Source organism: Brassica napus, chromosome C1, assembly GCF_020379485.1.
Source record: "Brassica napus cultivar Da-Ae chromosome C1, Da-Ae, whole genome shotgun sequence".
Classification (NCBI taxonomy): domain Eukaryota; kingdom Viridiplantae; phylum Streptophyta; class Magnoliopsida; order Brassicales; family Brassicaceae; genus Brassica; species Brassica napus.
Window position 1 is genome coordinate 29,621,381 of NC_063444.1, and position 12,033 is coordinate 29,633,413.

Sequence of the window (12,033 nt, forward strand, 5' to 3'; positions counted from 1 at the left end):
AAAAATTAGTGATATTGGAAAAAATGAATTTTCAAAATGGCAACTTTTAAAAATAGTTAATATTAACTGGAAATAATTGTTTGATAGAAATTTAATTTTTTCTAAATCCTAGAAAAAATATAATTGTAAAAGATTCCTTAAAAACTGTACAAGAATATTTGATAGTTGTTTTTATTTTTAATATAAAAAATCTTAAACAAAAAAAGTTTGTATCATATATTTAAGTCATAACCAAAAGAGAATTGTAATAGTTTTAAGAGAGTATTTGATGATGAACATGATACTAAAAATTATTTAATTAACAAAAGAAGTCTAAAATTAGTATTGATACGAATTGTAAATTTTCTTTATTAATAACTAAAAGGAATTATTTGATAGATATTTTTTTCTCAAAATTCTACAGAGAAGATAATTGTAATAGGTTATATGACACCCTTGTTCGGAAACTCGCTAGGTGATACGCGTGTAGCACACACGGGCCTAGCGATTTTTTGAAAAAGCGAAAAAATGGAGTTATACTCGGAGCGGAATTTTTTATATTTTAGTATGTATAATATCAAATTTTAAATAAATATAATACAATTTTTGTGTATAATACATGTTTATGAAAGATATTTGATAATTTGATACTAAAATTCAAAGTAAACGCGTATATATAAAGTAAATTTGCATTTAATAACAATTGGTTTAGCCTCGTCTGGTGGTTTGTGTCTTCCGTGTAGCTCCTGCATGTGACAGGTTCAAATTGCGGCAACTGCCCTTTTGGCATTTTATTATTTTTAGGTTTAATGAAAGTAAAATTACCAATTCACCCTCGTCTTCAACTTTCTTCTGCGATTTTCCAGATCTAACACGCAGCCGCCTTCAAGTTTTCCACGATTTCACCATTTTAAGAAGCTATTCTTGTCGGATTCAACTTAGTATAGAATATCTATAAGGTATAATCTGATTTCTTCCTAAAAACTTTGATATTTTCATACTTATCAGATTTGGACAAATCGTTTTTACAAAATTATGCGGCAACTGCCCTTTTGGCATTTTATTATTTTTAGGTTTAATGAAAGTAAAATTACCAATTCACCCTCGTCTTCAACTTTCTTCTGCGATTTTCCAGATCTAACACGCAGCCGCCTTCAAGTTTTCCACGATTTCACCATTTTAAGAAGCTATTCTTGTCGGATTCAACTTAGTATAGAATATCTATAAGGTATAATCTGATTTCTTCCTAAAAACTTTGATATTTTCATACTTATCAGATTTGGACAAATCGTTTTTACAAAATTACGCGGCGATTTCTCTATTTCTCCAGCTAACGCGTTCACTATACGGCTCAGCGCCTAGACATACCGATCACCTCCATTTCGCCACGGTGACCTTCCGATGTACGTTTAATTGGACGAGTAATCAGCAACTCGGCTGAGTTTTAGAACAAGGTATGACACTAATTTTCTTTTTCTAAATCTTAAACAAAATTCTAAAAGAGTATTTAATATTATTTTTTAAAATTAAAAATAAAAAGAAGATTTATAAAATATAATGTTTTCCTTTTTAAAAAAATCCTAACAAAATAAAATTTTAAAGAATTATTTAATAAAACATTAAATTAATACATAAAAACATGTATAATGTTGTCATTGACTCGATTCGTGTATTTGAGTTTCATTTTTTTTTACTTTTCATTCATTTTCTTATTTCGGGTTGTGTTCAGTTTAAACGTTTAGATATAGTGTTTTATCTAATCCTAGGTACAAAGTTTATAACAATTCATCTATGTACCATGACTATAAATACAAATATTAACTTAAACTTATGTGTTTTTTTTTTTTGACAGCAAACATTTACAAACTCATGTTGACTCTGTAAACCAAATCGGTAACTCCGCATCCATGTGAACGACGAAGGACGGTTGTTTCCTAGCACTGCGTCCTAAGCTATCCGCCCGTAGGTTCTCCGTCCGGGGTACATGAATGATGTCTGAGTTGAGGAAACTTCTTTTTAAGAGCTTAATTAGATCTCGATCCGCGCAACCGCGCAGGTTTTTGTTTTTATTTATTTTTATATAAATATTTTGTTTTCAATTCTAAATTGGTATATATTATAATATATATGTGTCTATAAATTTTTAAAACATAATAAGTTTACGATATATTTTTTCATTGAATAGATTGTTTCAAACTTTCACATGTATTTGTATCTTTTTCTATATATATATTTTCGGATTATTATTTCATTATTAAAATCGTAACTATATATATAAAAATTGGTCAAATATTGTTTTATTGTCATATTCAAAGATATTGTAACATTTCAGAAATTTAGAAAGTTTTAAAAAAAATAACTTTTCTTCATAGATTTATGTTATCGAGTAAATAATTAAACATTTAGTTTTTGTTTAATTTTAAAAATAAACTATATAGTTTAAAATTTGTTTTCATTGGTTTAAGGTAGTAAAGATTAATCATTGTTAGATAATATGATTTTTGTTAATTAAAAAAAATCATTATAATTTTAAAAGTTAACATCAACAAATATTTAAATATTTAACATATGGAGGTATAGTATTACAACATTAAATTATATCTATTTAATTTATACTATCTATAAATCCAATGAATTATCTATTGTTTAAATCCAATTATTAATAGCCCAATAAAAATTTATGGTAGACCCAAAATTTAAATGATAAGATTATAGATTAAATGTAACTTGACTTTCTAGGAATATGTCCATTAGGTCCATTTTTAAAAAAAATCACACATGAATCAAGGTTGTGACTTCTGTTTTAATATATAAGATATCTTCCAGATAACTTTCAAATGCTGGTCATTCTTCTAGTTCCGAAACCATCTTCACCAATTGAGAACAATCCGTTGCAAACGTTACTTGAAACTGTCTTAAATTCTTCATACATTCTATTGCCCAAATTAATGTCTCCACTTCCGAATGAAGGGGTGAGAGACATGCCCTTACATTCCTCGCCCCTAATAAACCATCAAAACCCGGCAAAGTGCTATACCAACCTTGCCCTGAAAATAAATCTTTATCTTTCCATGATCCATCTATGAAGCGCCATCGTCCTGGCGTCGCTAGTGTGGGACTGGTCTGTACCTGATGCCCCCCTCGTTGGGTCATTTACTATATGTGCCTCAGTCCAAAGTGATGACTCCAATTCTGCTATTTTAAGTGTTTCTCTCGGATCAATATCCAGATTACTAAAAACTTTGTTATTCCGGCCTTTCCATATATACCATAATATCCATGTAAATTGGTGATCATTCATCTTTGGATTGACTCTCCAAAAAAGATGATCCATATTAGCGGAAAAAAAATGATAGGAAAAATATTGGGATGCAATGGTATCTTAGATAATGCCCACACTTGACGTGCTGGAAGACATTAAAAAATACATGGTTTATTGATTCCTCCGGATCTCCACATCGAGCACAACATATATCCCCTTGTATCCCTCTTGATTTTAGATTTTTCATTACTGCAATACATCTTGAAAGAAGTTGCCATAAGAAATGCTTTATCTTCGGGGGCACCGCATTTTCCAGCAGAAAGCTTTTAGTGTATCCACTGTGGGACCATAAAATTCTGGTGGTTTTTCCTTGCGAGGATTGACCCGTTCCACATGATAACCTGATTGGACCGAGTATTTCTCATTGTTAGTAAAATGTCATTCATTCCTATCCTCCATCGGATTTCTACTTAATGAAATACTTTCAATAATTTTTACATCATGATGATCCACTAAAGCCCTGATTGCCTGTAAATTCCAAGTTCGGGATTCCGGATTAACGAAGGAATCCACTGCGTACTATGTGTAAAAATGAGTTTTAATTATAAAATAAATCTCAAACAACATACGCAAAAAAAAAAAAAAATCATAAAACTATAATAAAATGATTTATTATTTTATAGTTTTTATTAAATTAAATGATTTATTATTTTATAATTTTTATTAAATTAAAGCATTACATAACAACGGACTCATATCTTGTATAATATAAAAATCACTAAAAAGCAAAAAAAGTAAAAAAAAATTGCTCGATAAATTGGAAGTTCGTTAGTTGGTTCTCTCGCGAAGACTTGTGTTAGAAACAGCGGCCAAGTGATCTCTCTCTGTCTTTTTCTCTTCGGTGCTTGAGAAATCACACTGCAATGCAAAGCTGAAACATCTCTTGTCTTTCTTGAAAGCCTTTTCAGGTTACCAAATCTCTCTCTCTCTTGCTCCTTCTCTTAATGCCGGTTTTAGGTAATTCACGTTCTGTGTTCTCGTGGGTTTTGCAAAACGTTAGTGGTAAATGCCCTCCTTTATTACATGGAGTATCCATCTTTTGTAGAATTCGTGTTTTCACGTTGTCTTTATGCGACAAAAGATCTCAGCTTTATCTTCTATTCCAGTGGTTGACTACGACTCTTATTGTTTCGTCTTTATCTCTTTACATGGGTTTATAGGATCATTGTCCTTGTTGATGTTTGGGTTCCCTATATATAATGTTCTTGATTCTGGGTCTCTCTTTTCACGCTTTTGATGCGGCGTTTCTTGGATCTTTTGATGCTCCGCTCTGAAATAGTTGAGGTTAAAACGTATCGCACTTTATCTTTGATTTTCTCACAAATAGATTGCAATTTCTCTTTTGACTGAGTCTCCAGACATGGGTTTGATTTCAGTGATTTTATATCTTCAAGTGTTTGGTGTTTAATGTAATTTTTGCGTTATCTATTTTATATGATATTACCGGAAACTTTTTGCCTTAGCCTTTGGTATGTTCTTGAAGGTGTTTGTGCAGACAGTTCTTATGATGGTTGAAGAAAACAATCCTATGGAAGGTGGTTCTTGTGAGGAAGAATTTGCCTGTGGTGATCCCAAAGTTGATATACGTGTTGGGGATGAATATCAGGCTGAGATACCTCCTATGATCTCTGATCCAGAGAACCCCCCTCTAGCTTCAGATGATCTTGGCTCTGGTTCCTTTGTGGTTGGACTACCTCTCCAAGTAACGTGGATAGACACCAAATTTAAAGATAGACAAGGGCTTGGAGATGACCATGTCGACATGAGCGAGTCTCTCAAATCTCTGAAAAATAAACGAAGCCGCAGGAACACGGGAACAAAGCAGCGGAGGATGACTCTTGAAGCTGTGCCGGAGACACCATCGAGTTCTTGGGATGATCTGGAAGTAGATGGCTTTGTTCTTGGTTTATATACATTCGGGAAGAACTTCACTCAGGTGAAGAAGCTGTTAGAGAGCAAAGAAACAGGAGATATACTTTCGTTTTACTACGGAAGGTTCTACAAATCTGCTAAACACAAGATTTGGTCTAACTCACTCAAGAAGCAAAGCAGGAAATGTATACAAGGCAAGAAGCTCTATTCAGGTTGGAGGCTACAACACCTGTTGTCCCGTTTGATTCCCAGCATCACAGATGAATCTCAGAAAAAGAAGCTTGTGAATGTGCGTCTCTCTTTTTTTTTCTTTTTTTACATTGAAAATGTGTGAATATGTTTTTTTAACAAAGGTTAACACCATTAAACAGGTTTCAAAGTCATTTGCTGAAGGGAATATATCTCTGGAGAGATACATTATTGGAGTGAAAGAACTAGTAGGTCTCCAGTCTCTTGTAGAAGCCGTAGCGATCGGTAAAGACAAACATTTAACAGTCCTAACAACGGAACCAGTGAAATCGAAACAGTGGTTCACAGTCTCCTCTGCTGGTTTAGGTGCATACACTTCACTCACATCTGAGGAAATAATAGAAAAACTTGATGGCGGTTCCCGTCTAACCAAAGCCCGTTGCAATGATATCTTTTGGGACGCTGTGTGGCCGCGTTTGCTAGCCAGAGGGTGGCATTCTGAGCAGCCAAAGGACACCAAATCTAAAGACAACATCGTCTTCCTCATCCCTGGGGTAGAAACGTTCTCTAGACGGAAACTCGTTAAACAGACTCATTACTTTGATTCCATCGCTGAAATTCTCAAAAAAGTTGTTGCCGAGCCTGAGCTTCTTGAATTTGAGACAGCAGACATCAGACCTTCCAGTGAAGAGACTAATTACCAACACACTAAGCACCGTTACCTCAGGTCTCCAGACGCTTGCTCTAATCATATGAAGTTCACTGTTATGGACACTACTAGTTTGGCTTCAGGAGGCAAGTTGTGCGCATTTCGAGAGTTGAAGAATCCTGATAACAGCCCTTCTGTGGAAAGATCCCAAATGATGCCGTTGGAGCAAGCCAAGTTTTCTGGTGAATGTAAATGGGAAAAGAAGGGAATGAAGAAACTGGTGGAAGAGCCGGTGAGGTTCATGATTGTGGATACAAGTGGGCAGTCATCAGGGATAAGGAGACGGAGACATTTGCCCGATAATGAGAACCAATCAGGTAACAGTACAGGTGTGACTTGGGAGTATCCTAAGCTGTCTGGTGAGACTTTGGAGAATGTTGGGTCAAAGAAGAGGTCTGTCCGAAAATCATCCGAATCTTTTCCTTTGACTAAGCGAAGGCGGCTCAGTACATGTGTAAGGAAAGATATAGAACGTTTTGGTCAAAGTTCGAAGTTATCGGTTGAGTTGATGAACATCAAGACTGAGAAATCAGAAGAAACTGAACCAAATGGGTTATGTTCACTGGAGAAACAACAACAAGAGAACTCAAATCGGTTGTGTTGGGACAAAAAAAGCTCTTCAAATGATCTGGAAGCTTCTCAACAGCACGAGAAAACCTATTCAGCTTCCTTCCATGCCAGGCTCAAACAAGAGGACTTGTCTTTCCACTCATCAAACTGCATCAATAAAACAAGAAGAAGAGGAAGAGCTGAACCAACAGACAAACACATATATTCCAAGAAGGCAAAGCACAAGAAAGAGGCCGTTGACGACTCGTGCTCTTGAAGCTCTTGAATCGGGATTTTATACAGCAAAGAGCTTGAAAAGTACATCTAAACCGATAAAACGCGAAAGGTCTACAAGGATCAAGCACTCAGCCAAAGCAACTCAAAGTGAGTCAGACAATGGTTTTGTTGTAGAGGAAACCACATCAAGTAAACCAGAGGATTTTGAACGGAGCTTTCTTGCGGATAAAGCAACAAACGTGAGTAAGCCTGTAGAGCAAACAGAGGATTCGAACAAGGTGACAACCGACTCCCCTAAACGTCCTCCAGTTCTTTTAAAATTTCCTTTTAAGCGTCGTTGAACAAGTGTTTAAAACTCTAGTATGAGTCTCTTTTTTTTTGGGCGTTTACTTGATCTGAAGAAATGTGTATAGAAGAAGAAAGCTCCATATATTTCATTTCTCGGGTATATCATGTGTATTATCCAGTGGGATGAATGATTCACATAAAAAGCATACACATGTTAGTTACAATTCTCCTGAGTGTTGTAGTAAAGTCGCAACAATGTACATTCAAGGCCGATTTGTTTCCTGGCAGCTAATCTGTTGCGGCCGTTTCACTTCATTGTCCAACTTCTCATTAAATCCTCCAGACCCGGCTCTGCTCCCAACCTAGCACCAATTATACCATAAATTACCAATCATATGACCTCAAATTGCTAAACAAAAGGTTTCAATATTGCTTTCAACATACATTGGGGCTGTTTGTTTTACCATTTGCCATCTCCATCCAAATGATTCATTTGTATGATCTATTCAAATGATCCATTCAGATTTTTGTGATTGTTTGTTTGTCCATCCACATAGCTCATCTAGATGAATCATCTAAATGGATCTTATGTTTGTTTCATTATTTTCATTTCCATTCAAATGAGTTTAGTAAAGAAATTACCAAAATATCCTTGTGTTGATTTAATCATATGTTTAATATTAATTTTAACTATATTACATTTAATTATTTAGTTTAATATATTTACATTAGAATTATTTCAAAATTAACGAGTTTTCTTTTTGCGGTTTGGGCGGGAAAACAAGTTTTTTCGGTTTTAGCGAGAAAACACATTTTTTTATGTTTTGGTGGAAAACAAGATTTTTTCGGTTCTGGCGGGAAAACGATATTTTTCGATTTTGGCGGGAAAATACAAATTTTTGGTTTTGGCGAGAAAACAAGTTTTTGCGGTTTTGGCGGGAAAACATGTTTTTGGCGAGGAAACACGTTTTTGCGGTTATGGAGGGAACCACGTTTTTGCGATTTTGGCAGGAAAACGCATTTTTGCGATTTTGGCGGGAAAACACGTTTTTGCGGTTTTGTCGGGAAAACACGTTTTTGGCGGGAAAACACATTTTTTGCGTTTTTGGAGGAAAACACATTTTTCCGATTTTGGCGGGAAAACATGCTTTTGCGGTTTTGGCGGGAAACCGCGTTTTTGCGGTTTTGGCGGGAAAACACGTTTTTGCGGTTTTGGCGGGAAAACGCGTTTTTGCGGTTTTGGCGGGAAAACGCGTTTTTGCTGTTTTGGCGTGAAAACGCGTTTTTACGGTTTTGGCGGGAAAACGTGTTTTTGCGGTTTTGGCGGGAAAACGCGTTTTTGCGGTTTTGGTGGGAAAACGTGTTTTGCGGTTTTGGCGGGCGCGTTTTGCGATTTTGGCGGGAAAACACATTTTTGGCGGGAACACATTTTTACAGTTTTCGCGGGAAAACGAGATTTTTCGGTTTTGGCGGGAAAATACAAATTTTCGGTTTTGGCAAGAAAACACGTTTTTGGTTTTGGCGGAAAAACACATTTTTTGGTTTTGGCGGGAAAACACGTTTTTTGCAATTTTGGCGGGAAAACACGGTTTGCGACTTTAGCGGGAAAACGTGTTTTTTTGTGTTTTGACGGAAAAATGTATTTTGGGGTGTTGGCGTGAAAACATTTTTTTTGTGATTTTTGCATGAAAACATGTTTTCGGTTTTTGCGGAAAAACACGTTTTTGCAATTTTGACGGGAAAACATTTTTTTGCAATTTTAGCGGGAAAATGCGTTTTGGGGTTTTGGCGTGAAAAAGTAGTTTTTAGCACGAGAAAAAGTGTTTTTATAGTTTTGTCAGTTTTCGTTTGTGACAAAAATGATATTATGTTTAGGTTTGTAATTTGTGAATTACATTAGGGGTATAATAGACATTATACCATTTTGAATGAACCATCTCCATTCAAATGATCCAAATTGGTTCAGCTGAATGGACTTTAAAATTAAACCTAAATTTCCAAAAGTCATCCGGATGATCCATCCGTATGAGTTGTATTTTTAGTGCCTAAACAAACAAAACTCTCATCTTCATCCAGATGGCTCATCCAGATGGAGAAACAAACAGGCCCATTCTGTGATGATGTTTCTGAGACTTTATTTGGGTCTAGGAGCAGTTTCCAATCTGATGGCAACCAGAAATGTAACATCTTAGCAAGAAGGCATTTGATGATTGCGTCACGGTCGTTATATATATGTGGAAGGATTATTTATTATGTAAGCGAAAGCGACAAGAGTGGTTTTTTCTTTTTTTTCTACCTTTAGATTACTAACTTGGAAGGTTGAACCAGTAGGATGGAAAACGGCTTCACCACAATGCGGCTGAAATGATGGGCTGAAATTCTAAAACGACAAAGCCGACTACGTATTCTCTTATCATTTCATGTTTGGGATAGACAACAATGTTTGTTTTACCACTCTTGTTTTAGTCGTATCTTGTGGTGATAACACTCACAAAGTCGTCTATCAAATGCCCGGACCATTTTATATCCTTTGTGAAGGGCTCCAAAGCATATTAACATTTTTTAATAATTCTTTGAGATTTTATATTGGGGTCGAAATTTTTCATAGCAACATCAACAACTAAAACCTCATAAACATAACAAAAACGGTTTGTCCATATATAGCCAAGCCGAAAATGTTTAGAGATTATTTTTGTATACGCTGCGCCACTTTTTACAAGTTTATGTATAGTTAAAGTTGCTTTGCTCTGTACACAATACCTTCCCATACATTACCCAAAGATGTCTGAAGTTATGAGAATGCTAGCTTACAAAAAAAAAAAAAAAGTTATGAGAATGCTTGAAGGCGATAGTTTCGTTGAGAAATGGGAAGCTTTTTCTCAGAGAACAGAAATGAATAGTAAATCTATAATCAGTTAAAAGTTTTGAGTTTAGGGTTTTGAGTTAAGGTTTAAGCTTTTGGATTTAGGTATGATTATAAGTAAAAACTATGTGACATGGAGACATATTATATAATGAGAAACTGCGTGACATGAAAACGTATAGTGTTTGAGTACGTGATTTTGAGTTTAAATTTAATGTTTGGTTTAAGTTTTGAGTTTATAGTTTAAGCTTTCGTTTTCAGAGTTTAGGATTTATTTTTTTGTTTAGGATTTTGAGTATATAGTTTAGGGTATTGGATATTGTTTAATGCATATATAAAGTTGATTTATGGTTTGTTTACACATTAGTATTGTTTAATGTATAAACTAAGTTAATTTATGATTTAGAGTTTTGGGTATTCATTTACGGTTTGTTCATACATCAATGGTTTTTGGGCATAATGGTTTAGGGTCTAGGATTTAGTGTTTAGTGTTTGACTTTGGGTTTTGATTGCATGGCTTAGTGTTTGGCTTAAGGTTTAATTTGAGTATATGGTTTAGGATTTAGAGATTATGGTTTTTAGTTTAGAGTTCAAGCGTTTAGTGTTTGGTTTATGGTTTTGTGTATATGGTTTCGGCTTAGGGTTTATCCTTTTTTGCCAAGAAGAAGGATTCCTGATTTTTAAACTTTTTATAATTATTGCAACTTGATAATTCTAGTAATGAAATTAACGGCAAAAACAATTTAAAAACAAAACTTCTTTGATAGAGAGTAGATTTTTTTAAAAAAATTTAGAAGTAGCTTTGTTAAACTTAGAATTGTGGGTTTCTTAAACCCTAAACACTATTCTTTGGTAAATAGTAGCTTTTGTAAACTTAGCTTTGGTAGAAGGTTCTTGCATACATTGTTTCTTGTTTGTATATAAATTGTGCGCGCTTAATCTGAAAAAGATTAGAAGTGGCTTATGATTTTAGATTCTAAAGAAGATTGTGAACTGTGTTCTAAAAGCACTTAGAGTCTTAGACATTGATCGAAATTTTTATAGTTAGAAAATGTGAAAAGACATATTTTCACGTCACTAAGTAGGGGTTATTGGTTGTTGTATTTTAATGGATTTGAAAATCCGAAATAAATCTAGTGTTATTGGTTCTATGATTTTCAAATCTGTATTAAAATCATGTGTTATTGGTTTAATGATTCATAAATTCTATATCAAATCAAGTGTTATTCAATCGTACGGATTTACTAATATATTTGATTTAATAATGGATTTGAATGGATTTGTTTGGATTTTTTTAGTTAAAAATACAAAGACTCAAATCCGAGGGAAAACCTCCGGATTTACATATTTTACTTGGATTTATAAATACTATATGGATTTTTAAATCAATCAAAATATATAAACCAATAAAAAAAGTATCTTCTACATAAAATTTACTGGAATTTAATCAGCAGTTTTTGCAATTGAGTTTTGTTTAACAAACTTATACGAGAACAGTTAAATCAAAACAGTGAACGAAGAATTTTATGTAGAACATATGTATAGTTAGGGTATATTAGTCAATATGTAAGAGCTAGGTTAATCATGTAATCATTATAAATATTGTGCTTAACGTTATCTAATGAATCATTCAACCCACAATACTATATGGTATCAGAGCTTATCCCTAGGGATCTGAAATTTTAAGCCGCCATCCTCTCTTTTCAAACTTTTTCTTCTTCGAAACTTCATCTCTCTCGATCTTCATGTCGACATCACTGTCTTCCTCACACGAAACCATAATGGTTTCCGAAACAACAAGCCTTCTCAACATCAACATGACCAACGTTACGAAGCTTACGGCTACAAACTTTCTGATGTGGTCGCGACAAGTCCTAACCTTGCTTAATGGCTATGACCTTGCGGGATATGTTGATCGCTCAGTCATTATACCGCCAGAAAAACAACACCGATGGTGTTCTCACGGCGCGATCCGGAAACGTCAAGATAAACTCATCTACAACGCATTACTCGGCGCCATTACAG

General features: G+C 34.5%; 1 long non-coding RNA gene and 1 pseudogene across 1 annotated transcript; both read left to right on the forward strand.

Moving 5' to 3' along the window:
* The first annotated feature begins 341 nt into the window (after nt 1-341).
* Nucleotides 342-2,081, forward strand: LOC106374721. The gene is made up of 3 exons (XR_007318678.1): nt 342-1,207; nt 1,310-1,433; nt 1,832-2,081. It is a non-coding gene; the product is annotated as an uncharacterized LOC106374721 (long non-coding RNA).
* Nucleotides 2,082-4,249: 2,168 nt separating this feature from the next.
* Nucleotides 4,250-7,838, forward strand: LOC106376345 (annotated as a pseudogene).
* Nucleotides 7,839-12,033: the final 4,195 nt, after the last annotated feature.